The sequence below is a fragment of the Mesocricetus auratus genome, unplaced genomic scaffold (genome assembly GCF_017639785.1).
Source record: "Mesocricetus auratus isolate SY011 unplaced genomic scaffold, BCM_Maur_2.0 Super-Scaffold_100023, whole genome shotgun sequence".
NCBI lineage: Eukaryota > Metazoa > Chordata > Mammalia > Rodentia > Cricetidae > Mesocricetus > Mesocricetus auratus.
Window position 1 is genome coordinate 18,447,749 of NW_024429204.1, and position 27,961 is coordinate 18,475,709.

Genomic DNA, 27,961 nt, shown 5'->3' on the forward strand with positions numbered 1-27,961 from the left:
AGAGTTGCCAAAATATACTCTTCCTACTGCAACAATCTGCACTGCTACTGGAAAAGCAAGTGTATATAGCTCTTGGGTATGAAGTTTTAATTTGTGAATTAATAAACAGGATACCCACCTATGTTGTTGCTAGTCATTAATGCAAAGGTAAAGTTGTTCTTTCATGGCAGGTGGGTCAATTAGCATCTTTCAAAAGAGCCATCATTATGATAACAGCAACAACAAAAAAGCCAACTTGGGTTTGCTGATGAATAATGATTTCATCTCAAAAAGGACTTTAAAAACATTGACTAATTAAGATGACTCAGAAGGCTCAAAAAATATGCTCTCTGTTCTTAGACTTTTAGTCTAACAGCATTTTGGGAAAAAAGGAATGGTCAACTGGAAAATTGTATTTTCCTTTGTCATTGCAATGCCACTTACAGTACAGATTTTGAGGAGTTGTTTGTGCCAGTATGAAGACGACTTGCATTTTACTGTGAGAAACACAGTTCTAAGATTCCTTGTTAAACCCTTACTTTGCTAGGAACACAGCTGGAATAAACAACTCTCTTTAAAAGCACTTACAGTGCTAGTTAAAGTAAGGACAACATTGCTTTGAAGGGAAGAAAGAAGAGTGTGCTGGAACAATGAGACAGTGAATGGATATGTTCATCCTGAGAAAACTCTGAGCATGTGTGTGTGTGTGTGTGTGTGTGTGTGTGTGTGTGTGTGTATCTGTGTTTCTGTGAGTTTCGTGTGTGTGTGTGTGTGTGTGTGTGTGTGTGTGTGTGTGTGTTGCCTGTCTTAGACATACAATGGGTTTGGTACAAGGAGGAAATGGACTCACAAAACCCAAAAGCTCACAAAGAGGCCAGCGTATACATCCCAATTCTCAAGTATTATCAACTGAGTGAGAGGGTGAGCTAATGAGATGACAGGCAAGCCAGGGCTCCTTCGTGACTTCCAGAAGTCAGATCCAGTAGGGTGAATGCAGCTCTCTTACTATGTCCTAATCTCTCTGTCTTGGCCCTACGTTCCCCGGTTTTTGTTCATTCCCAGGAAGCCATGTCTAGGAGGATAGTTGACATGGTCACTAAGACTCCTTATCATAAACCACATACAACGATACTGCTCAGAACCACAGAGAACAAGTGTGAACAGAGGTCCTGAGGGTCAACACTCATTAACCACTGGCATCATAACTATCCCTCAACTGATCTATTTAAGTCACATATAGAGCTCTCTGGACTTGAATTTCTAAGGAGTAGGGAAAATGAAATTCTGCGGTTTCATTGTATATGAACCAAGAGGGAGCAAGGGCATGGTTCTCCAAAAGAAAGGTGTTCTGAGGCTCAAAATTTAATAGTAGAAAAATGTTGCCAAGGTTACCAGATAATTGTTTATTTTATCCATAACCTAGTAAGCCAGAGGCCAACAGAAACCACAGACTAGGAGAGGAGAACTCCTTCATCTCTAGCTTGTCCAGAAGCAGGATTAAGCTGCAATATTAATTTTTCTTTTTCTTTATTTTCTCTTTCAGGACACACTTATTTCTTTGTAGCTCTAGCTGTCCTGGAATGTCTCTATAAACCAGGCTGGGCTTGAACTCACAGAGATCTGCCTGCCTCCCTCCCCTCTCCTCCCCTCCCCTTCCCCTCCACTCCCCTTTGAAAGTTTGTTGTTATTTCTTTTCTTTCTTAAAAAATATAATTTGCTTTCTTCACAGCAAGTCTTGATTTGTTGCTCTTTCCTCCAGCGTTTCCAAGCCTGTTTCACATTCTGTAAACGTCAGTTGACTGGGTACTGGAGGAACTCGCAGCACAGGCCAGTTTAGGATCCTATGGGAAGACAAGAATATGCCAGACCTGGCCCAAGTCCAGGAAGACAGAGGTACCCTTCTTCTCAGCCTCTTTGTAGCCAGTTAGAGAGGAGGGAGATGAATCAGAAGAGAAAATCATGAGACAACTGTGTTGGGGGGGTGCACATCAAAAAAACGTTGTCCATTATTCAGATGCCCAGAAATTAATTAAGGACAGAAAAACTAGATAAAATTCAAGGGGCAAACTAGGTGTGAGAGCTAAGCCTATAGCCCCAGCATCAGGATGTTGTGGAATACTACTTTAACTATGTAAAAATTTTGTTACATTTGCTTATGTTTTGGAATATTCCTTTAACTATGTAAAGGTTGCTGCATTTATGAGTGATGTAAAGACGTGTTGTTTTGCCTGACTCAAGTACCTGATTGGTCTAGTAAAAAAATGAACAGCCAATAGCTAGGCAGCAGAGGGATAGGCAGGACTGGTTGGCGGGCAGAATGAATAAGTAGGAGGAGAAATTTAGGGTGTACAAGTTGGGAGGGAAGAAAGAATGAGGGAAAAAGAGAGGATTAAAAAGCTCTGATATAAAACATAGATGAAGAGAAACAGGTTTGAATTAAGTGATAAGAGTTTGTGGGACAAGCGTAAGACAAGGCTGAGCATTCACAATTAGCATTGTCTCCATGTCGTAATTTAGGAGCTGGTTGGTAGCCCAAAAGAAAGCCTGCCGCAGGAATGCAGAGGAAGCATTGTGAGATCACCATCAGCCTGGACAATGTAAGGCCTTGTCTTAACATCAAGCAAGCAAAGTAATACATGAACAAAAGCACAGGGGATAATGAGACTGAACAGATACCGGATGCGTGTGTCCTGGTGAGTGAGTATGAAAAATGTAAGCACACTTTCCCCCTGAGGATTTTAAAGATGCGTCTGAGAAGAGTGCTCCACAGACTGTCTTGGGAAACCAGTAAGAGGCCACCTTTCTCATAACCTAGTCTTTCGCTTTTCTGCAAGAAATATCCATTTCTTTTTCTGTGTCTGAGAGAGATGCTTTCTGGGATGAAATGTTTCTGCAACCACATGCATTTAGCAATTCCAACATCTTTCTATTCATTTAGCCTAATAATCACTCATCGTACTGTTTATAAATGCTGAAATCTTCAAAGTGTCTTTGACTGATATCAACCACAGTTGCCCTGTTCATTATCTTTCTACCTTCCTCCCTCCCTCCCTGCCTCCCTCTCTGTCTCCCTCCCTGCCTCCCTCCCTCCTTCTCTGCCTCCCTCCCTCCTTCCTGTCCTCTCTCCCTTCCTCCTTTCCCCTGTCCCTCCTGTCCTCTCTCCCTCCCTTCTTTCCTCCCTCCCTCCTTCCTTCCTGTCCTTCCTTCTTCCCTCCTTCCCTCCCTTCCTCCTGTCCTCTCTCCCTCCCTCCTTCCCTCCCTCCTTCCTTCCTGTCCTTCCTTCTTCCCTCCTTCCCTCCCTTCCTCCTGTCCTCTCTCCCTCCCTCCTTCCCTCCCTCCTTCCTTTCCGTCCTTCCTTCCTCCCTCCTTCCCTCCCTCCCTCCTGTCCTCTCTCTCTTCCTGCTTCCCTCCTCTCTCCCTCTCCGTTGTCCTCCCTCCCTCCCATCCTTCTTTTCTGTTGCTCTCTTTTAGTGGCCTCTCTCTTTCTGTCTCTCTTTGTCTCTGCCTCTCTGCCTCCATCTCTCCCTTTTCTCTTTCACCCAACACTTGTTAAAATCCTGCAAAAAAGAAGCTTTTGCTTCTGCATACTCTGCAGAAGGCCAGTGTTTCTCCCTTGTGGGAGGAACCAAATATCAACACCAGTACCTGACTTCTAAATACGTGTTTGATGTTTCCTAAGCTATGTGGTTTCCCCTTTCTCCTGCTCCATTTTCTCATCCATGTATGCAGACAGCCGGCCTCTGCTAATAACATTAATCACAAAATTCTGGTCACCTTCAGACACGAGACCCATTCAAATCTTGCAATAAAGTAGCTGGCTAGGCATCTTTAGTTCCTCAGTGGAGAGGTCAGAGGCTTGCTTGGGGTCATGTATTTAAGGACCAGAGTTAAGACTGCATTTTCACTTTAAGCGGAAAAACAAAGGCTGCATTGTGGGAATGATGGGCTTGCTGAAGAAGAAGAGTGGAGCCCCTGTCTCGTTTTCACCATTGTTAGTTGAAGCAGGGTCTTGCTTTGTAGCACTGGTTGGTCTGGACTCTATGTGTAGACCAGACGTGTCTCGAATAAGCTTCCTGTTTTCGGCTCTTTGATACTGTAATTTTAGACTCTAGGCACCATTTCTTGCCCCGGTTCTTTGAAGGCCCCAGTGAGCTGTTCTATGTGCAGCTATGTTCAGGTTTTCACTTAGCTCACTTGGCTTCCTTACATCACTGCTCTTCCTGTACCAGTACCAGTAGACGGAAAGAGACTTACGTGGTCCACAATGGACTCGAAGAGAAATGGGAAAAATGGGGGAACACTTCATCTGGGGAGGGAGGAGGGATGGCAAGATGACAGAAGAACAAGAAAGGAGGGATAAAGAACACCGAATCCCTCTCTCCTCCATTGGAAAAGCCACAGAAAGTGTATAACTTTATGTCTACTTAATATAGTATATATGTGTATGTGCATGCATATATCAATAATTTAGATTAAGTTATACCTCATGAGATGGTAATGTTTCCCCCAAGAGCTATCGTTCCCCTTAAGAGACCCAGTGTCAGGCATGAGTAACCTCCCTTTGAGTTGGTGATCAGGGCAATCTAAGAGACTCTTAGGACAATGTAGAATATTTCCATTGTCCTTGGTTTCTTCCCAGAACTTCAAATTAAGAAACTACTGCTGAAGTCATCACAGACTTTGGACATAGGACTTTGAGGGTTCAAGAGGGAATTGACCTGCCTGGATTCCCCTTCCCTGAGGATGGGCTGTCACAGTATCCAGTGTTGCTATGCTAGTTGCTAAGGGAGAGAAGCAACTGGTATTCCTATCTCGCTGTAAACCCTGTAAACCAAAACATTGACTGGAATGGCAGGGTATCTACAGCAGTGCAACAGTGGCCCTTATATCTTTGGAGTAACCTACAGCTGTCTAATTGGACTCAAGACCCATTTGATATAAGGCCAACAAAAGATCTCTGTTAGCTAAGGTGGTGGTTTTTTTTTTTAGAATGCTTTGGAATTATTATATTAGGATTACTGGAACAGGAGTGTGGGCACAGATTTGCTAGTCACTGAGTGATTCTGCTGTCAACTTGACTTAATTGAAGGAGTTTATTAGTTATTGACTACTATGGGAGAAAAGAGGATGGAGAAGAGGAGAAAAAAGAAAGGAAAAGCTGTGCTGAGTATAATACATTTTGTTCCGTCTACAGCATGGCATTAGGTATGTTTGCTTTCATTGTGTGTGATGGTTAATTTTCTTAACTTGATTGCATTTGGAAATACCTAGGAGATTAGGAAAGCACACTGCTAGACGTGTCTATGATATCCTTCCCAGGCAGTATGGAACAATGGGGGAAGACTTTGACACATAAATGCAAATAATGTCATTGTGTGAGGTATTGGTCATCTTGCTTCTAAATGGGATATTACCTTTCCAGCTACATATTAAGGTATGGCTAAACAGAAGGAGGAATGAAGGATCTTGAGGTGAGTTAAAAGGAAGAGAGACACTGATATTTTGCAGTCTGGCAATAAAGAAACAAACAAGTAACTCTGCACTGTGCATGGGGCCTATGTGTGGGCCCCAAGAATGTTGGTGCCCATTGGAACCCACCCATGCTTTTTGGCAGATGACCTATGTAAAACAACAGAAAGGAAACCTTGACAAATACTGTGAGAGCTTAAGGAGATGACTCATTGAGTCCAAGTATGAGAGGCTTAATTTGAATATCCAGTATTCATTTGGATCCTAGGTATGGTCACCTCTGTAACCTCAGTGTTGGAAAGCATAGACAGGAGAATCTTAGGGTTTCAGTGGTTGGCCAGCCTGGCCAAAATGGTGAATTCTGGGTTCATCGAGAGTCCTGTCTCAAGGGAATAAGAGAATGAATAATAAAACACACACAATGACCCCTCTGTCCTTTGTATGCAAACAAAGATTCGATCAGACACACAAACACACACACAACACACACACATACACACACCACACATATGCACACAAAATAACACAATGAAAACATAACACTGAATTTTTTAATAAATGTTTAAAAAACCCTTCCACATTAGAGAGAGGCTGGTGCTAAACTTTGGTTCCAGGCAGTTAATTGAAAAGATGTTCAACTATTGATCACTTTCTAGACTTGGCCTCTGGCTTCAGCCATTGTTAGATTTTTCCTCTTTTCATTTAGTACGTTCCTAACCTGATGGTCTTACTGGAGGCTCCCAGAGAAAGCCGGTTCCCATAAAATCACATCTGAGGGTTGATTCATCTCTCAGAGCACACCTCTTCTGCCTAAGATGTAATCAAACTAACATTTCAAGGTCGCCGTGAGGTAGGATTGGGGTTATTACCTGGGAATGGGAGTGTGGCTGTAAATTTGTCAGAAGAGCTAAAGCAAACACCTCAGTAACTGGAGTCAAAGCCAGCTATGAGGTTAATTTCAGTCTGTGTTTGCATTTAAGGCCCCAGTGTCACCTTCAAGGGAAGACGAGAATAAATTCCAGAAACCTATGCTCCCACAATTTCTGCCAGGATAGATGATGTTATAGAGAATTTATCGAATTAGGAAGGTTTTCGGGTTTTTTTTTTTTTTTGGTTGGGTTTTCAGGCTTTTCTTTCATTTTTTATGTTCACTTGCGATTGAAACAACAGGAAGAAGAGTGTTTAAGCCTGAAATAGGGTCAGTCCTGGAAATTCTTCCTGTGAGTTTCAGGTAAACTTTTTGTATCTGAGTTTATCACCCCGAAATTGCTTGGCCCTAGAAAAAATGATAGTGGAGACCACATATCTCTTGTCAAATTCCCAGGCCGATTGACCTGGTGATATAATTTCAATTATTGCTTTTGATGGCTCTGGGATTTGTGTCTGGAGATAAGGTGTCCGGCCTTCAGAGACGATTTCTATTGCTGAGGACAGAAGATGGACATCGTTGCAAGTGTATGGACTCATGTGAGCCAGTGTGCTTAGTTTCTGTCAAGGGTTTGCAGTTCCTCCTGCCTCACCTCTGTTCTCCCTTAAGTTCGTGTATGTATGTGTGTATGTACGTACGCACGTATGCACGTATATGTGACTTTCACAATGAGAAGAGATGGCTTGAATTCCAAACCCTCTCCTCCTGGCCTCACACACTAGGGTCACTTCCCTGTGGCTCAGTTACTGCCATGTCTGAGGGATTGATCTTGACTACCTCGGAGGGGTCTAGAACGAGCAAAGGATCCCGCCTGTTAAGGACTACATTATGTTGGTGGGAGCTGAAGACACAAACTGGTCAGGTGGGTCAGGGACCCCAAGGCAGCAATTCCCAGAATGCCTTGCTGGAGGCCAGCCGTGCCAGAAGAGAGTTTTGTTTCCTGCTTTCTTATCTATTGCCTCAAAGCTGTATGTGAGAACGTGACTGAAATGAGACACCTCATGGTTGGGCCCACTGGATTGGCCAGCTTATCTCCCTCTTCCTCATACCTCACCCCAGTTTCTGATGTAATTCCTTTAAAAAGAGCCTGGTATTAGCTCAATGGAACCTCGTTCACAGGGACCTATTCCTGGTCTAAACACTCTGCTTTCTCTCCTATGAATCTATTATAAACTTCTCCATATAGCCCACCCTCTGTGGTCTGTAAATTCCATTCTTTGAGTTCAGAAGACAAGAATCCAAAGGCTCAGGAAAGTTTTGGGGGGCTGTTACGTTTTCCAGTATCCTATTTGCCCCAATCTAAGCCCACCTGAGGTGAGAGGAAAGACCTTCATCAAATGCAAAGACACTCCCAAAATTCTGTGCCCATGTTGCTCCCAGTGAGAGACCCCATGCCAATGGAATAAGGCAGAGAGGAAGAGGAGATACCCAATGTCCTCTTCTAGCTGTTGTATGCATACATATGGGTGTGATCAGCTATACACACATACATATAGTACACACACACACAAACACACACACACACACACACACACACACTGAAGTCCTTCCCAATTTGTTCGTGTTTGAAGATGGAGCCTGGAGTCTTTGAGAGCAATTAGGTTTAGATGAGGTCATGTGTGCAGTGCCACTAGTATTCTCAAAATAATAGTCTCTTTCTTTCTATCAAATAAGGAAATGTGAATGGGCTGGATGTGAAGAGGGCCTTCACCCAGGTCAAAATTAACTCTCAACCTTGGAAATGGAAATTTTCTCTCTTTGTCCATGAGAAATATATGTCTAATTTTTTTAAGTCACCCAGTTTATAGGACTACGTGAGAGCAGCCCAAAGAAGATGAACCCATAAATCTTTGATCTTGAGATACGAAGTCTACAGAAGCCAAAGGACATGCTGGTCTTTGCTGGTCCTGGACTGTCCAATGTGTAAAGAAGATCTTCCTTGGAGTCTAAAAAGGTAGTGTGGATTACAAGCAGAGGAAAACTATCAGAAATATATATATGAATCTTTTATTTGATCCCTTAAGAAAACAACAGCTCAGGGAGGTACTCATTTGACATCTGTTCATAGCAAAGGGAATCTAGTGGAGAATTGTAGATCCCTCAAACAGAAATATTTCTGCTGGTACAGACCCCTAGAAACAGTTCTGGGTGGGAGTGGAAGGGGTTGACTTTGACTGTACCATGAAAATCACAGTGTTTACTAAATAAGATGGTCAGCATTTTGGGGTCTATGATCTCTTCTAGCAGTGAGTTGGGTAAATAAATAATACCAAAAGTTCTTAGTGGTTTTAAAATTCTGAATCTGTATTTTTTGAAAGTGTTTTTGGTCTTATTCAATGAAAATAAAGCCCATCCTCCCATGTTCTTTTTTTTTTCCAAAGAAGAAGAAGCTGGGTGACAATCAACATTGAAAGAGAAATTAATTCCATTAGCATTTAAAAATCTCAATGGCAATATTTTCTGAACAATGACTGCCATTGATGGCGTGAGTGGGCCATTGTGCCTTCTGCCAGCTGAACAGACACCACTTTATTCTTAGCAGCTGTGGTCCCTAATTGGAAAGGGGACTGGTCCAAAAATGATAAAAGGGAAATCACATCACAATTTGCAAAGGAGCTTGGTGGCTTCTGCTGCCCTGGTCCCATTCCTCCCTGGAGCTACTCACTGAGGAATGTGCCCTTTGGATTGTAAAGTTCTACAATGGCTTAATTTTTACTTTGGGGGTGTTGGCTTGGAAAAGACTCCCTTTGCTGTCTCCACTGCTAAAATGCATAAAGGGTCTGGTGGATAGACCCTGTTCTTTCTCAAAACACCGGAGCTTCACAGACGCAGTCTGTTTTCCACTTCCAACTGAGTGTGAACTAGGGCATTGGTTCTTTAATCAAATGATGGAGTTCTGGGAGGGAGTGGTGATCTAGATTCACTGACAGATGTGGCCATGACTCTGAAGCATGCTGCCTGTGACTGGAAGCTTATTAAGCGTATGCCCATGGTCCTTGCTTTCCCCCACTTGAGGCTTTGCTTACATTTATTTTCAGTGAGGTGTTCCCTGTCCAAACATGCATACTATCATCCCACCTCTACCCATTTGCTTATCACACGCCTGATCTATTTCTCATTACAGAGTGTTCCTTTCCTAACACTCTATGAAAGATAATATGACACTCGATTGGGCTTACTGGTTGACTTCAAACTTCTAGCAAGATGCCGGATAGGCAGCACGCAGAGTGACTGTATGTTGAATGACCTGTAAGAAATTACCCAATAAACATTTCATGAATGCAGGAATGAATTTTGTAGGAAGGGGACCCTTTGAATTCCTGCTGATCTTTTTGATTTTTATTCTGCCAGAGCACAGAAGCAAATTGGCCTGCCATTTGATACAATATTTCCCCAAATCACACATTTCTGAAGTGTTTCTTCCTGTAGAGGTGATGATGAATTCATGAGGCCCAGGAAAACAAGGCGTTTAGCCTGATGCTATGCTAGTGTTTGCCTTGCAATTCTTCAGTCTCTGCAGACCACTCAGTCTTTCCTTAGTTTCTCCTGGGCTGATTAGAATTTTTCCTGGCTTCCCAAGGAGCCTCTTCCCCTATATTCACACATTCCATGCCTTTGATTTGGGAAATGACAGCCAGTGCTATTGAAACAATTGTAAGCCTGGCTGCTCCTTCTAGCTACACAGGGCTGTTCTACAAGTACAGACCTCTGGGCTTCCTCCTAGATGACAATGCCTACATTTTTGAAGTTGGGCAAACATTGGAATAGTCTCAAAGTTTTTCTGGCTGATTCTGTGTCAAGATGTCTGTGTTACTCTGCCACCTCTTCTGCTGCCCCAAATGAGAACTTGGAAACAGAGGTAATATATGAGTTAAATAGAGCTGATGCAGCAAATGATCACAGACCTAAAACCAAAGATACTTGTTCTCTTATGGCTCCCAAGGCTAGAAGTCTATAACTGGATAACACTATGAACCAGTGCGACTTCTTCAGACCATCCTGAAGTACCTTGGACTACACAAGGACTTTGTGGAATGGGAGACAAAAGTTTAAAGGTTGTGCTTTTAACCGTGCCTGGGGGAATTTCTCAGAAGTCTTTGGGGAAGAACCCAGCTTAGACTCCTAGAAATAGCAGATAAGTCACTTGAATTGCCTGTCTCCTGTGACCAGATCGGTGCACGGCCCAGTTGTCATCAGAGAGGTGCCGTCTAGCAACTGTTGGAGGCAGATGCAAAGACTCACAGCCAAACATTAGGCAGAGTTGGGGAATCCTGCAGAGGAGGAGGAGAAAAGACTATAGAAGCCAGAGGGAGGGGTCAGGGACACCACAGGAAGGCTCACACAATCAACTAACCTGGGCTCATAGGAGCTCATAGAGACTGAATGGACAACCAGGGAGCCGGCATTGTACTGGCCCTAGGCACCCTGCATATACTGTTACAGCTATGTAGCTTGGTCCTCTTGTGAGACTCCTAACAGCAGGAACAGGGGCTGCCTCCTGCTTTTTTTATTGCCTTTTGGGACCTTCTTCCTCCTACTGGTCACCTTGTGCAGCCTTAATACATGGGGAAGTGCTTAGTTTTACTGCAACTCGATATGCCACATTTTATTGATACTTAGGGAAAACTTTCCTTTACTGAATGGAGATGGAGGAGGAGGGGATTGGGGGGGCATGGAAGGGAGGAAGGGAGGGGGCTGCTCCTGAGATGTAAACTAAATAGATGAATAAACAAATTAAAAATAAAAGATAATAACACCATGCCTGAGCAATGTATACCCAGAGCCTGTGTTTGGAAGCAAGATGGGGACACTCTGTTCTCAGCCTGTTAAGTGGGTGGCACTCTCCACACATGCTGGTCTGTTAGTTGGGTGACATTGGTTGGGGTTCTGTTCAACATCTTGGATATGTGGATTTGTAGCTTTAAGCAAACTTGCAAAATCATTTCTTTCCATAATTTTACTTTCTTTTCTCAATCTACTTATCAAAACTCTCAAATTACACACAAGTTAGTGTCTTATGTCATCCCTGGGGCTCTAAATCCATGCTCAATCCTGTCTCTCTCCTCTTTTGTTCCATTATATTATTTCAATTGCAATGGTTTAATACTCATTTTCCATCTTTATGTTAATCAGTTGTCAATCTCCTTCACTGAAGATTTGTCTTTCATATACCATTCTATTTTTAAATCATTCACCCTCTCATTAACCTTTTATTCTTCAAATCTTCAAAGTATTTATAATCTGTTCAAGATCCCTGTTTGCCAACTGGGGACTGTTTCTAATGACAATTTTGTCACTTGGCTTATGTTGAAATTTCTATTACTCCACTGGCCTTGTTTGTTTGTTTGTTTGATATGGTTGCTTTGTTTGTTGTTGTTTTTCTTTATTTTCTGTTTTGTTTTATTTTTACTTGATCCTGGGAATTCTGTTGGGTACTGAGGTTTAAATATGCCTTTCTTTCTTTAAGACTTTGTTCAAGATTGTGGTAAACCCTGAAATCACTTGTAAATAAAATTGAGCTTTTTCAAACTTGTTCTTGCAAGCTTTGTTAGGGAAGGTTGAGCAAGTCCTTGATCCCAGAGCTAGTTTGTTTTTCTTGTGGGATCTGACTGCCTAATGTCTACATTGAACGCCTCAGAGCTTCAACAAGATCTCTTCATTGTGGTTGACCAGAACTCCCAGATCTTCCTACCCTTTGTGTACTCTTCAAATTGTTTTTCTTTGTTCCTTCTGGCTTAGCTTCAACACTCAAGGCAGTCTTTATGCAATTTTCAGAGGTCTTTGTCCAGCTGCTTCCTCTCTTCTAGTGCTCTCTCTACCTCTAGATTACAAACATCTCACCCTAAAATGCCAGCCTGTCCCCTGTGCTTTGTGCTCTGGTTCAAAACTCCTCAATCCTGCACTGTCCTTCAGAACTTGAGGTTCATCTTCCTGGTTTCCCTTAATTGGGAGATCAGACTCCTGCACTGCCTACTGTTTAGTGTCCAGAGATTGTCACCTCATATCTGTCACAGAATTTTCTAATTGTTTACTGAGTGAGAAAGTCCCCTCACATGTATCCTATCATACGAGCAGCAGAAAACACCTTACACAAAGTTGTAAATTTTTCTTCTTAAAAAGCCAGTGTGTGGAGGCGGGCGGTGGTGGTGCACGCCTTTAATCCCAGCACTTGGGAGGCAGAGGCAGGCAGATCGCTGTGAGTTTGAAGCTGGGCTGGACCGACAGCCTCGAAAACAATACTGAGAAACCCTGTCTCATAAAAAAAAAAGCCAGTGGGTCTCAAAGACATCTCATAAACAAATATCTAACCTATAACCATTTTTAACTTGAAACTTGGAGTCCCAATTCCAGAATTACTGATTTAAATGATCTGGGTAGCCATTTGATATTGATCCTTTGAAAATGCTCTTTGTGCTTGTATTAGGCAACCAAACTTGAGAGTCATTGGCTTGTTATGTCTGATTCCTTAGCAACTAACATTACATTATAGAATGAATTAGTACGCTTGTGTTCTATGAGTATTTGTGTACTCACATATAGAGTATATATATCTATATAGAGTTACTTCACCTAGATCAGTTGTTCTCAAACATTACTGCTACAGACACTACTCAAGCATATTTTCCAACTTAAAATGTACTTAGCCGGCTCTAAGAAAAGAACAGAGTGCCATGGGAGGGATTGAAAGGCATTAGAACCAGCTGCTTGACTGCTTATGAGTGGGTACAAGAGTACTGTTCATGGATTAGTCATTTTATTATCTGTGTTAATATGAAGCAGAGTGGTCACCACTACATCTTCCTACACAAAGCACATGCTTGTCATGCCAAGATTTAGGGTAAGCTTACATCTGTCTCCTCCACCCTCCAGTTGCTACAGTTTTTCAGAACAAAGCCACATGTAGAAAACTATTGGTTGTTAGCCAAATGCAACTAAATCAGGGATCAAATTACAAGTTTTAGACCCTAAAGCAGATTCTTTTTCTCCCTGACTGCATGCACAAAGAATGAAAATATTAGAGAAGTAGAACTTAACTAAAAAACAGAGTTTTCATATGTGATATTTCATTAATAGCCTCAATAATTCTGTGGACTTATAGCCTCATTTTAATGTGGAAACTAATGTATTATACTTTGGATCTGTACTATTTTCTATAGGATTCTGTCTGACAGGCTTGGTCCCTAGCTGGTAGTCCTGTTTTGGGAGATTGTCGAAACTTTAGGAGGTAAGACAGAGCTAGGTGTACTCAGCTAAATTTCTGTGGGTTTGGCAAATTGCCAAAGAAAGAGCGAAAGAGAGGGAAGGAGGGAGAGAGAGAAAAAGAGAGACAGAGAGAGAGACTGAAGGAAAGAGTTTCTTGTGGACTATGGTAGTAAAAAGTGTCTCTAGATGTGAAAACAGAACCACAATGAGTAGCCACAGTGCATCTACATTCAGGAAACAGAAAGAGATGAATGCTGGTACCCAACTCATACTCTTCTTTGCCCTTTTGATTCAGTTCAGACCATATCCTTCCTTCCTGTTTTCCAATTCCCATTAGTCTTTGCTCTTCATTTAAACTTCTCTGGAGACACCTAACAGACACAGGCAACATCGTCTCCTGGGGGATTCACAGTGTACAGTGACAATTAGCTCTCACAAGTGGGCTTGGAAGGCGTGCCTTCCTTCCCTGCTGCTCTCTGCCTCCCTGCTCACGTGTGAGCATCACAGGCCTTTTGCCCGGCGTGCCACTATCATTTTCTGCCTCACCACTCTGCAGAAACAATGGCCAGACAACGGGGACCAAAGCCTCTGAAGCCACACACTGTAATTAACCTTTATTTCATAAACCATTTCTCTTGCGTGTATTTCCAAATGACAAAACTTCTAAAGCACAAGAGAAACCTGAAGACCTTGGCTTTTACGATTCCTGTCCATTGGATCTAGAGAAAAACAATAAAAGTAACTAAGCTGTACTGGTTCTTGATGAAGCCAATGAGGATATCCCAAATCCTCCTACTATCCAATTTGGTCCAGTGGAAATCCCAGAAGCTTCTAAGTGGACGTGCTAGGCATCCAATAACCACAATGTGAAAACCAATACAGATAAGGGCCTTAACGTTTCATGATCCTATAGGCTCCAAATCTTAGTGGTCAAGTGGCAGTATAAAATGTGGTCCTTTTCCATCCCCATTCAGTTTTGTTTTCAAGAGAACACTCCAGACCCAATGACCTATAAAGAAGCTAGAAGTACGTTGTTTCATTTTCCAAAGATAGAACAGTCCAAAATCTGGTAGTTTTGCATAGGAAAACTAAAGGGTAATTGGACCAACACTAAAAAAAGAAAATCACAAAGAACAGCTTCCTTTTACAATAGTCTACTCATATAATAATTAATACAGACCCAGCAGAGAAGAACATACCCCCAGCAAAAAGGCACTGACCCCTTCTAATCACCCAATCATCTCATTTTATTAGAATTGATTATACAGGATAGTGATTTTCATAGTGACGTTTTCATGCACCTGTATGATATCCTCTGATCATATCTGCTCTCCTGTTGATCTGTTTTCTCTTCTCTAATAATCCTTCTTCCACTTTCGTGTCATCTTATTTTCTCAGACCCCACATAGGAGAGAAAACATACGTGTCTTTCTGATCTGTGTTAATTCACTCAGCACGATGATCTCTAGTACTATTGATCTCCCTGAAAATGATATTTCATTGTCCTATATGGCCATAAAGCTTCCACTACCACATCAGGAGCAATTAAAATTCAGCAAATTTCAGACGGAACAAGCCATTTAAATTTTGTATCCAACAGTACGATCCCACAATGTTACCTCCTCTCAGTTAAAATGACTATTCTTAATTCCTATGTGAATTTTGACACATTGTGGTGCTTTGCATATGACTTGGGCTTTGAACAAACAAACCTAGATGGTTCCAGAACTGCCTGATACTAGATGCATGAATATGGGCATATTACATCAAAATCCCTCAAACTTATATTCCATTACCTAAAGAGAAAATAAACCATAGTGCCTAGACCAGCTAAGCTAACAACTGGGGGGGGTATACAAATACCATTCATAAAGTTTATGCAGGGATCAACTGTAAGACTAAAGTCCTGAATAATTAGGGGAATTAATAACTACTAGAGCCATGCCCTTGAGAGGTGGTCCAGCAAATGACTGTCCTTTAGGGAGAGAGATTCAGCATCAATCAGTTACCCAGAGAAATGACTGTTCTGAGCTCATTCCCCTGTCACCTTCAACTAGGCAGTCAGTGTACCACCTCTCCAACCCATACCAATGGCAGTCAGAGGAGACAGTGGAGGGTAGAGAGAAGAAGACCTCAGCACATACAGGAAAGGGCTTATTGATGGCACAGAAATCACATGGTGGTAATCTGAAGAGTAGCTAGATTACCAAGCTGTCATAGGCTTATTTCTTTTCCTTTCTGGTACTTACTCCTGTTGTCTCTTGGGCTTTGGCTCTGACCATTCTCCATATTTTCTCAGTCTCTAAGATCTGCCCCCATCTGATTTGTCCCAGAGACTGGCTCCAGCTCTTACACCGACTTCTGCTGTCTCCACCTCTTTGCAAAGTGCCTTTATAATGTTTCTCACTTGGAGATGACACTGATCTTTCACAAGTCCCTTTCACTGCACCAGTACACACATTCAATATATGAGAAAAGGCAGAAACTCAGGCAAAGCTAAAAGAAACGGCACCCTTACTAACAACTACCTGGCATTTTGTTACAGTCATAGTGAGAAGGAAAAGATGCAGAGAAATAGGGGCCAGGCACAGTGGTGCATTCCTGTAATCCCAGCACTCAGGGGATGGGGACAGTATGAACCTGGATTCCAGGCCAACCTGGCACGCATAGCAAGTTAGGTCCCAGTCAATCTGGACTATGCAATGAGATTGTGTCAGAGATGGAAGGGGATGGGAGGGAGGGAGGGAAGGACAGAGGGAAGAAGGGAAGGAGGAGGTAGGAAGGGAGGGGGCGAGGGAGGGAGGGAGAATGAGAGAAAGATTTAAAAGGACATTGTCAGCAAAGTTTTGATGTTCCAGTTTTCAAACAAAGGTAAACACTATGTTCAAAATTACTTCAAAAGTATGTAAAAATGGTGTTATGTAAGAAGGGGTGGAATAAATCATGACAGTATTGAAACTTAGAGAGGATAACTTCAGTTTCCTGGTAATTCATGTGTGCACATGCCTCGTTCTTATGAAGGGAGATAACTAAGTTATTGTACTGTCTTACTTTCGTCATCATCATTTCCTATATTTAGTATTATCTCCTATGCTCTCTGAACTGTGAAACCAAGGATTCACATGTGTTAGGTCCACTCCTAGGCCAATCACAGAAGTAGATAGTACAAAAGTTTACAACAAGAGGAAACATAAATAGAGTCAAATTCCAGGACCAAATAATATCAGCTTAATTTAAAGCCCTTACAAACTTGTTAGTAGCTACTTATAGCTCCACATCAACCCACCAGCCTTTCATCAACTTCAAGTGTTTGATTTTTTTGTTTTTCAGGGTGGATCAAACTGAAGGGGAGACTGGAGACCAAAAGACGGTAAAACTTGATCATACAGAGTACACAAGCTGCCACCACAATTCAGAGGTTCATTTGTCAGACAATTGTTAGAAGTTTTTTCTTCTCACACAGTTGTTACATAGCAATTAGATGGCTTCCTGGTAATATTCATTAGTCAACAGATGTTTGGGTTCTGGAAGTTCAAGTGCAGTTGTGATGAGCCTGGTGGTTGTCCACAGGTCTTTGGAAAGCAATGGGAAAGGCTTTGGCTTCCCTCCATCTTCTTTCGTTCAGACTCCCGTCTCTCTGTCCCTTCTTGTTTCCAGGTTAAACACGAAACAACATGCTGAGGTCCCCACCTTGCAGAATCTCTAAGAGACTTTACTGCTCCTTGGTGTCCCCTCCAAGTGCCTACATCTTCTCCATGGTAAGTGCAGTTTCTCCTAGAACTATGGAGGAATTCATTCCGATGTCTGATTTGTCTGTGATGAGTATTTTATCAGTTGCTTCCTACCAATGGGAAGTGCTACACACTTGTCATCATATTCAAGCTTCTTGAAATGCTACTATGTGCTAAGAGACAACATCACCCTCTTTTTACTGATCATCAGCCTAGGGTCACACAACTAGAAATCATGGAATGGAAATGCAAACAAAACATACTTCTTTCACAGCTTCAAAGATTTATACTGAAAGCATAGCAGAAACAAGGCAATCTAATTTTTATGAGACTATCAGGACTCGGGTCAAGACAAGACTCTTAAGATTTGGACCATGTTTTTTGAAGACAAAATACCACACAAAATTAGCAACACAAGTGTGTATAAGGGTGTAAAGAAGACTGTTTTAAACCCACAAAATCCCTAGGGTGTAACGAGAACATAGTGGAAGAGTTCAATACCTCATCCGTAGCTTTAACCATATTGATGTTCAAGGATGGTGTAACTAATGCTTACTAAATCTTAGGAAAGTCAGATGAGAAATTCTGAACAAATCATGATACAACTGAAATTGACTCCCTTCTGAAAATAAAAGTGACAGAGACTAAATTCAGGAACTGTTTAGGAATAGTTTGATGGAAGAATCTGAACCTTTGATTGGAACATTTTGATTCTGGTTTTCATTTCTTCCTGCTTCTACTTTCTTCTTACACATTAACATAAATCACTACTGTCTCCTTCCAGTTCTTAAACAAAAATTTCCATTCATAACTGTGTACCAAATAAATGATTCATTATTAAAAAGAGATTGGAACAAAAATCACTCACATAGTAACTGTGAACAACGGTCATCATCTGAATTACACGGAAAGGTGTTTTTTCCTAAGAACATGTTTTGTGATAAGATTGTGGTTTTTCAAAAGAAAATACACACTTGTTTAAGTCCTATTAATAATTACCCAGGTGTGTAACTTGTTAAAGTATAGGAGGATCTGAATAAGGAAGGCATAGCTCAAAATGTTCTTATTCATAAAACGGGTGATCAACGTGGAGATAAAGATGAAAGGGAAATGTAACTCTTTAAATTGTGCCCGAAACACTGATATTTCAGCACTCCCCATAATCCAGGGTAGGTACTAATATTTGAATATAAACAAGGGTACCTTTCCACTGACCACTTCAGCATTATAAAAATCTCTTAAACTATTATTACATCACATTCATGATCATGGACTTGAATATGATGTCATACATTGTGGGCCACACAGCATTAACTGCTGAGTGTTTAGAGCTTCATGCTTTTTCTCATGGCTGTGCTAATGTCAAGCTGGAAAAGTACATGTTTCAAAAGTCAAGCTATACATTCTAAGTTCTGGATATACAGGAAAGTGAGTGGAACAAGTTCACAGTAGACCACACACACACACACACACACACACACACAGAGAGAGAGAGAGAGAGAGAGAGAGAGAGAGAGAGAGAGAGAGAGAGAGAGAGAGAGAGAGAGAGAGATGCATGCACCCAGGACACATACATTTGGGCTTTCAATGCTCCCTATCTGTTGCGGTCCTCACAATCTTGCTGATGGAGACCAATAACTCCACATCACCCATCACTTTTTCATCAGCTTCAAATGTCTGACCAGCAGGCTCAAGCCATTTCTCTAGGACAACACATGGAAGTACATGAATGTTACCCTCACTGTCAACTATCTTGGGTCCTTTAGGTGGTCTTAACTAAAGCCAACGCCCTCAAAACAAGTAGCCACAGGTGAAGAGGAGACACCTTAATGGTGCCAGCACATTAAAAGACAAATGAACTTTAGTGTTAGCATCTTGCTTTGTGAGGAAATAAAACATCCCTTGAGCTTTGTTTGGCTCCGTTATACTCCGTGTGGCTCTGCTGTGTTCTTACTGAGTATTTGTTCTCAGCAACTGTTTCAACAAGACACTATCACCTGTTGCAGCAAAGAGAATGAGAGCTAATTTGCTGACACTCTCTTTCAGCCTCCTCAGGGAGTGGGGAGCATATGTGATTCCTCTTTCAGACAACTGGCTCCACCCGCTCTTCTCAGACCACCCTGCTCATTCCCTAATAATGATGATAACGCAAATTTTTAAATGACTTCAGAAGTTTCTCATGGGAAGCCACAGGATTATGACAAGTTATGACTGATGATGCATTTATACACTAATCAGACCTATGCTATTTTTATTTTATTTTATTTATTTATTTATTTTGGTTTTTACGAGACAGGGTTTCTCTGTATTGTTTTGGAGGCTGTGGGTCCAGCCCGGCCTCGAACACACAGAGATCCGCCTGCCTCTGCCTCCTGAGTGCTGGGATTAAAGGCGTGCGCCACCACCGCCCGGCTCTATGCTGTTTTTAAATGTAAAAAAAAGTTTACTTAGCATACACAGCATTTGGCTGAGTTCTTTTTCAAGCAAAGGTTGTTTTGTAGATTCTCTGCCCCACTGCTTCCATTCCATCCCAATGACCTTACCTCGTACCCTTCCACCCACAGCTGCCTCCCTCGTTCATGTCACTAGTCATCCATTCCCACCTAAGTGACTCGACTTCCCCTCTAGTTGATCTTTTCTCATATTTACATATGTCTATAAATGTTATAAAGCAGGTCTGGGCCAAAGGGTCAAGACCATGTTGGGGAAACCCACAGAAACAGCTGACCTGAGCAAGTGGGAGCTCCCTGACTCCAGTCTGACAGCTGGGGAACCTGCATAGGACCAAACCAGGTCCCCGAATGTGGGTGTCAGTTAGGAGACCTGGCCAATCTATGGGGCAATGGCAGAGGAACCAGTATTTATACCTAGTATAACAACTGACTTTCTGGAGTCCATTCTCTATGGAGGGATACTCTCTCAGCCTAGATACAGGGGGAGGGCCTCAGTCCTGACCCAAATGATGTGATAGACTTTGATGATTCCATATAGGAGGTCTTACCGTCTCTGAGGAGTGGATGAAAGGGGTGGGATGGGGGCGTGGGGGGAGTGGGAGGATGGGAGGGAGAAGGAACTGGGATTGGTATATAAAATAAGATTGTAATTTAAATAAAAAATAGGCTCTGGGTATGACGGGGAATAAGCAACTGTTTTCTTTCTGAGTTTTGTTCATCTCCCTTAATTTAATTCTTTCTAATTCCATTCATTTATTTGAAAATTTCACAATGCCATTTTTCGTTACAACTAGAGTAAACTCCCATTGTTTGTCGACACTACATTGTTATCATCCATTCATTGACTCATTGGTGGCCATTGAGACAGTTCTATTTCCATGCTACTGTGAACAATACAGCCATGAGCATGGATGTGTAGGCATCTCTGTAGTAGGGCTTAGAGTCCTTGGATTCATCTCAGAAGTATTATAAACAAATAATTCTATTTTTAATTTTTTGAGAAAACTCCATTCCAATTCCCATAATGACTATACTAGATTACACTCCCACTAGCAGTGAATAATGGTTCTTCATTGCCATATCTTTGCCAAAATGCATTAGTATCTCTTTTCTTGATGATACCCATTCAGACTGGAGTGAAATGAAATACAAAGTAGTTTTAATTTGAATTTCTCTGATGTCTAAGTGTGGTGAATCCTTCTAAAAGTACTTATTGGCTATTTGTGCTTCTTATTTGAAAATCATCTGAAGTTTCTTTTAACTTTACAAGTCTTTTTACTGATGTATTATGGCTTCCAATTTTGTATCTTAATAGGATTTCTGTGTGTGTGTGTGTGTGTGTGTGTGTGTGTGTGTGATGCTTTTTCTTTGGTCTTTTCTCTATTTGTTTTGTCATATTCTGATTTGTTTGTTTAAAATAAACTATGCATTTATTTCATTAGCCCATTTGTTAGTTAGATACTTTGTACATTTATTTTTGCAGTTCTTTATATAGCCTAGATATTAAACCACTTTCTGAAGTATAGCTATCATTGATTCACTTATTGTGCAAGATATGTTTGTTCTGTTGATTGCTCCCCGTGCTATACAGAAACTTTAATTTCATTTGTTAATTCTTTGGGCCATTTCTTGTGTTATTGGGGTCCCATCCAAAAAGTGTTGCCAATATTTATATCCTTATGCACATTCCCCATGTTTTCCTATAGCAGTTTTAACATTTCTGATTTTAAATTAGGATTTTTGGTGCACTTTGGTGTGGAGTAAAAATGCAGATCTGTTTTCATTCTCCTACCAGTAGAAATTCTGTTTTATCAGCACAAGGAAAAAAGAGTTGAATGTGCTGGGTATCCAGTGTATATATCTGACAGCTTTAATTACAAAATTGTGTGAAACACTGGGGGTGAACACTGACCAAAGAAAGACAGCAGAATTTAGGAGCCAGCAGATAAATTTATGCTAGAGATAGTTGCGAAAACCTAACAATCCATGCACTGTCCTTGGTTTATGATACACCGACTTTTATCATAAACCATTGTGGTAGTTTGAGTGGGAATGTCTCATAGACTCATATGAGTGAACGCTTGGTCCCCAGTTGGTAGCTGTCTTCGGGGAGGCTCAGGAGGTATAGCCTTAGTGGTGGTAGAATGTTCCCAGAGGCAGCCTTTGAGAGTTTAATGATGTGCACCATTTCCAGTAGCTCTCTGCTTCATGCTTGCTGTAGGATGTGAGCTCTCAGCTTGCCGTTCCAGCCACTGCATGCAAAGTCTAATGTCTGTGGCCATGCCTCCACTTTTCCATCATGGATTCTTATTTCTCTGAAGCCATAAGCTAAGAGAAACTCTTTCTTCTTTGGTTGCTTTTGTCATGGTGTTTTATTACTATAACAATGGAAAAGTGACTATTGCGACCACATAGTTTTGTTTCTTTTATTAGTGTAAAGGAATTGGTGGCCTCTTTGTCCTGAGGGTCCTGAGAGTGAGTTAACTATCAAAAAAATAAAAGGAATTGTATATATAATAGCTTTAAAAGAAACACGAATTTTATTTAAAGATAGTGAGTCTTAGACATTTTTCTGGAAGCTATATGAGTCTTTTAAATAGAGAACACCTCATCTTTATCTGTTAATATTATGTGAAGATGAAACCTTCAAGGTCAAATGAACAGGAATATTTTTTTAAGTAGTAGGAACTAATAGAGAGGCAGTTTTCTTTTCTTATTTTTTTCTTTTCTTATTTTTTTCTTTTCTTTTTGTCAGTAGGAACATTCAGAAGTAAAGTTATCCTATAATTTTATTACATGTAAAACTAATAGAACAGAACTTGTCTCAGTATTCCAAAATGCATTATAACATTACTTACAACGGCATTGAAAATTCTTATTTTCATTTCATCTCAGGCCTGCCTTCTGGACACTGGAACTTATAAGCATATTAACATGTGACTGTCATGGTATCTGTTTTCTAAAGAACTCACCTTAGCAAATGACATTCTTTTATCTTTGTTTTGGTGATAACACTAAGACAAATTTGTAAGAGGTGTTACAGTCAGTAAACCGCATGATTAGGCTTCAATTCCAGCATGTCTAATATACCTGATAGTTTAGGCTGTTCTCCATCCTCCACTTTATTTGTCCCGATGTCTAGCACCATCTGACTTCAAATAATGTCATATGAATATTTATCTCTTTGTTGATTGTTTATAAATGTTGAGAAATAAATCAGGGCTCAAAGAAAATTATCAAAATAGAAATGATAAAAGGTATGGTGGATATGTCTACATCCCTACCCTACACTTTCCTCTTTTCATCCTTAAGAGAATCTGGTTTAATTCAAGAGAACTAGGTGCTTCCAGTTCTGCCCTGAAACTACGGGGTTGTGTGTCACAACTCTGTCCCTCAGAAGGTGTTACTAAGAGATGCTAAGAGGAAATTCCGGGAAGCCCTTTAAAAGGAGTCTCATTTAGTTAAACTGTATTCATCCTCTACCCCTTCAGCTTTGCGGGTCACTCTACTGGATTATAAACTTCAAACTTCAGAATGAACACTCATATTACAGTCACAAAAAAAACAACGCTTTGAAAATGAAAACTGCAGGCGGAGGAGATCAATGCAGAAACATGTTTTGCACCTTGTTGATCCATCACCCAATTCGTTGGGTCGGAATTGTTTTTCCTGAGCTTTCTATTCACAGAGAAAAGGGGCATAAACTCCTTCATCCATAAGAAAACATTCTTTTTTTTCTCAGAGTCTTGCTATTTGGGATGGAATGCGATCCTTAATCACTCGTACTTTTGAAGGTGAGATTTAAATGAGTCCACAAGACGCAGGATAAATGATGAACAGGTATTTATTAGAGAAGTGCTCACACAATTGATAGTGAATAACGGCCGCGGTCTTCCTGCTCCTGAAAGGCGCAGTCTCTGCCCTTCTGGAGTTCTACTACCGCCCAAGAGAGCCAGTCAACCCCTCCTCTTCCGTTAAAGGGGTCACGTCTGCACACCTGAAGCCACGCCCTCTACCAAAAGTGCATGGTGAAACAAGATGCCACTACATACTACATAAAATAATTTCTAGGAATAACAGGGTGGAAAGATTATAAGAGCTAGAATACCAGGAAATCTTTTGTGGATCAGGCCCTCCTAGAAATGGCCAGGTAAACAAGGCCAGAACAATGGCAATATCTATAGATAAAGTAACATGGAAAAAGAAATACAGGAACCTAATGACCGCTAGGGGAAGGAAAATGAGCCCCTCCCTGGAATGAGTCCCGTTTTGTATCATAATCATAAAGCTAGACTCAGAAGGTTGTATGTATATAGTTATACATATACATATATACATTTGCGTGTGTGCATGTATATATATGTGTGTGTATATATAACAATATTGATCAAAGAAAAAGGGCTATCAACTTGAGAGTAGGGCTATGGAAGGGATTGGAGGGAAGAAAGTAGGGATAAAGTTATGTAAGTGTATTTCAATTGAAATATTTTGAAGAATAAAATAAGATGTCTGGGTAGGACAAGAGGCTTGCTCCTCTGCATCTGTGAGTGGCACGCACCTTTAATCAGAAATAAGTTTTTGCCTTGGCAAGCCACTTTAAAATGTATTTTTCGAGGATAGTCCTAAGACTAGTAACCTAGACTCTGCAATTAAGTTTTCCACTTGACAGAAATTATTCGCATCTCTTTTAGATAAAAAATCCCTTAATTTAAAATGTAATGCCACAGAATTGAAGCCTTAATGCTCTCAGATCATAAGCTGCCGGTCAATTGGTTGTCCTGTGTTTTGGGACACTAAAAGAACATGCAATTTACTTCACTATTTTTAATATGCAGCAACAGGAAGTTGTTTCTCTGGGGCTTTCTGTCACAGCTCGTCTCCCCACAACTCCAGGAAAAATACATAAAGGACTAGAGAATTATATGCTATGTATTAATTTATACTTATAACTTGATTAGACATTTCATATCACTCTCATGCACTTGAACAAATTAGTTGTTACTAGAAAAAGTTTAGAAGTTTGGGCTGGAGAGATGGCTCTGTAGTTAAGAGCACTGGCTGCTCTTCCAGAAGGCAAGTGTTCAACTCCCAGCACACACATGTTGACTCACAACTGTTTGTAACTCCAGTTCCACGGTCTCTGATACCCTTTGCAGGCCTATGCAGGTACCATACATACATACAGGCAAAACACCCATACACATAAAATAAGAATAGAATTTCTTTTTCTTAGTTTTGGTTGAGAGTTAAAAGCATTATTTGCATGTCTATTTTTTAACCTATAAGCTCTCTGTATTTGAGCTGTGTGTGTGTGTGTGTGTGTGTGTGTGTGTGTGTGTGTGTGCGAGCACTGGAAGGCATGTGCGAGCATTCATATTCATGTATGCACTCATAGGCACCCATGCCTTTCACCCCCCTGGTTAACACCATTAATATTCAATAGTAGTTTCTGTGTTCTAGCTCACCTTTCCAGCTCTGGCAGGAGGGAAACGCCTCTCTTTCACACAACTCTCTCTCTCTCTCTCTCTCTCTCTCTCTCTCTCTCTCTCTCTCTCTCTCTCTCTCTCTCTCTCTCTCTCTCTCGGGCTCCTGACCCTCATTTGAGCCAGGTATTATCGCAGACACTCCTGCAATAAATATTTGTCTGAATGCACACTCATTTGAGAGGGTTCCTTCCCTTTTCACATTAAAACATGTTCCTCTTTCTGCCCTCCAAGACCCCGGATGTCTGCCTTGTTCTCGGTCTTGTTCTTTCTAGCTTTTCCCTCCCAATGCTCTTTTATCTCCTGAATAAGAACATAGAGCTTCCCGTGTAAGCCTGATGGATAATCTCACGGACAATGCTCAAAGGTTTCAGATGTCCAAACAACAGCAGCTGCTCTTGTGAAACCCGAGCCAGGAGCCTTCAAATGAACAGTTCCATCAAAGCCTCTCTCCACTGGCAACAGGGATGGCCCTGGATGGGATGGGCAGCCTGGCTTGAGCTTGGGTTTCATTTAGGATGCATGAATGGGAGGGTGTTCCTTATTGCAAAATATCATTGCTCTACCCAGGATGAACGCAATCCAGAGGGACCTTCTTGTCTTTTTTTTTCTCAGAGTGAATATCCTTCAAAAACAAACCCTTTAGATTGGATTTAAGCCCTGCAGCATCAGCAGAAATGCACACCTGATCTAGGAAACCTGATCAATCACTCATGACAAGAGACAGGGAAGAACCTACTACTAGGGGAAGAATCCACTCCTGCTATTTCTGCTATTTCACAGAGCTGGCATGGTGTCAGCTGTCTTCTAACCTGAATGCTTATCCATATACCCATAGATCAATGCAATCCTCACGCCTCATTGGAAAAGTGTATTATTGCAGTGGACAGTGGTTAGTTAGCACAGAGACTCACAACCGATCGAAGTGTAGGATAGGTGACTGTAGAGTGGTCTGCTCTCAGTGGACATGTATATATCACCCCTCCTCCAAGGCTCAGGAAACAGAAAGAGAGAGCAGAAAGACTGTAAGAGCTAGAGGCTGGGAAGGACTGGAATAAAACAGTGTTTCCTGGACATGGCTGGGCCATTATGTTCATGAATTTGTCAAAGCAGCTGTGAATGACTCAACAAGCCAGGTAGAAGATTAGGACAATTAGCATACCAACATGGATGGAGAAGGGGATTCCTAGGCCTCATCCCTACGTGAAAGGACTTGACAATTGATGGTATCTGGAGGATGAAGATTCAACTTTCTTCAGGGATGTTACCTGAAGGTTGCCCATGCTTCAGTGGATGGATTAGACCCATGTATACATTGGCAGCACCTGCTGGATACAATGGATTACAAAATAAACAGAAAAAAAATGATGAGGATATGAAATTGAGCAGGGAGTTGGGAAGGTGAATATGGGCAAAGCCAGATGAAGGGGCGGGGTGGATATGATCAAAATATATCACACACATGTGTGAAATTCTCAGAAAAACAGGTAAATAAGATTAAAGTAACCCACCATGCAACTCTACCACCGGTCCAGGTATGGATAGTTCCCCAGATAGTCAACAATAAAAGATTGTAAAATAACCATTTCTTTAGGACTTATGTTATCTGTTTTCAAATTATAGTAAAACCTGGAGTGTGGAACGACATAAAAGAGGAAAATGTCTATAAGGGGAAGTTTTGCGTGACTGAGCAATGGTTAAACAGGAGACTGCAGCATCTTTACCTACTGGAGCAGTGAGGACTATTCATAATCATGTGTTTAATTCTTCCCAGTCTTCTGCCTGCCGATGGTATTACACCTGAGCCATTGCTACTGAAATTGCCACAGCCTGAAGCCTCAGGAGCCATCACGAGCTAGACTGGACCACCAATAAGTCTTCTGTCGGCTAATAAAAACTGGTGAAAAGCAGCAGAAGGAGTTTCCTTCAATGCTTCTACACTAGGAGGAGGAGGTGGTTTAGTGAGTCCCACCACTCCCTTTGTGATCCTAAGGAGAGGTTTAGCTAAGCAGGAATAATGCATAGCTAAGCAGCCCTGGTCAAGATGTGGTATGATCCATCATCATTGCCTGTGCTCCATTCTCTGTTGCAAGACAGTGTGAGAAATTGTAAGAAATGCATGGCTGGTTGTGGTGGCACACACGATAGGATTTGCTGAAGGAGGCACAAGCAGGAGGATCACGAGTTTGAGGCCAGCCTGGGCTACGCATTTGTCAGCTTGATTGGAAGGTCTGTCTTTGCTGTCCATCTCTCTTGAAAAAAAAAAGAAATGCATGAAATCTCCTCTTGAAAGATAGATTTCACCTCAAGTTGGCAGCAGCCTTCAGACTTTTCCTTCTCCCAGCATGAGATTTCCAGGTAAAATCCAAGTCCTTAGGGAACATTGTTTTAATACCCTCACAGCCACAGCGGGGGTTGGGGGGGTGTGCACAAGTGACTCTTGTAAAACATCTCCATTCTTATCAAGATGCTTATACCATGATATTCAAATGAGAGAAATCCAGCCATAGGCCAAGAGAAGAGAGGAGGGAAAGAAGTCCATGATTTTTCTCAATCCCTGAAGGGCTTAAGAACACATTACTACCAAACATTTTCTCCTACATAGACCCCAGAGCAGTGGTTTTGAACCGTCTTAATGCTGCGACCCTTTAAAACAATTCTTCATGTTGTGGTGGCCTCCAGCCACAAAGTTATTTCTTTGTTCCTCCCTCTCTT

The 27,961-nt window shown here is 41.4% G+C and overlaps 1 long non-coding RNA gene across 1 annotated transcript; it reads left to right on the forward strand.

Moving 5' to 3' along the window:
• The first annotated feature begins 1,736 nt into the window (after positions 1-1,736).
• Positions 1,737-27,961, forward strand: LOC106022205. Its single transcript, XR_001197229.3, has 6 exons — positions 1,737-1,872; positions 2,497-2,672; positions 8,178-8,330; positions 16,910-16,949; positions 17,237-17,337; positions 27,021-27,961. It is a non-coding gene; the product is annotated as an uncharacterized LOC106022205 (long non-coding RNA).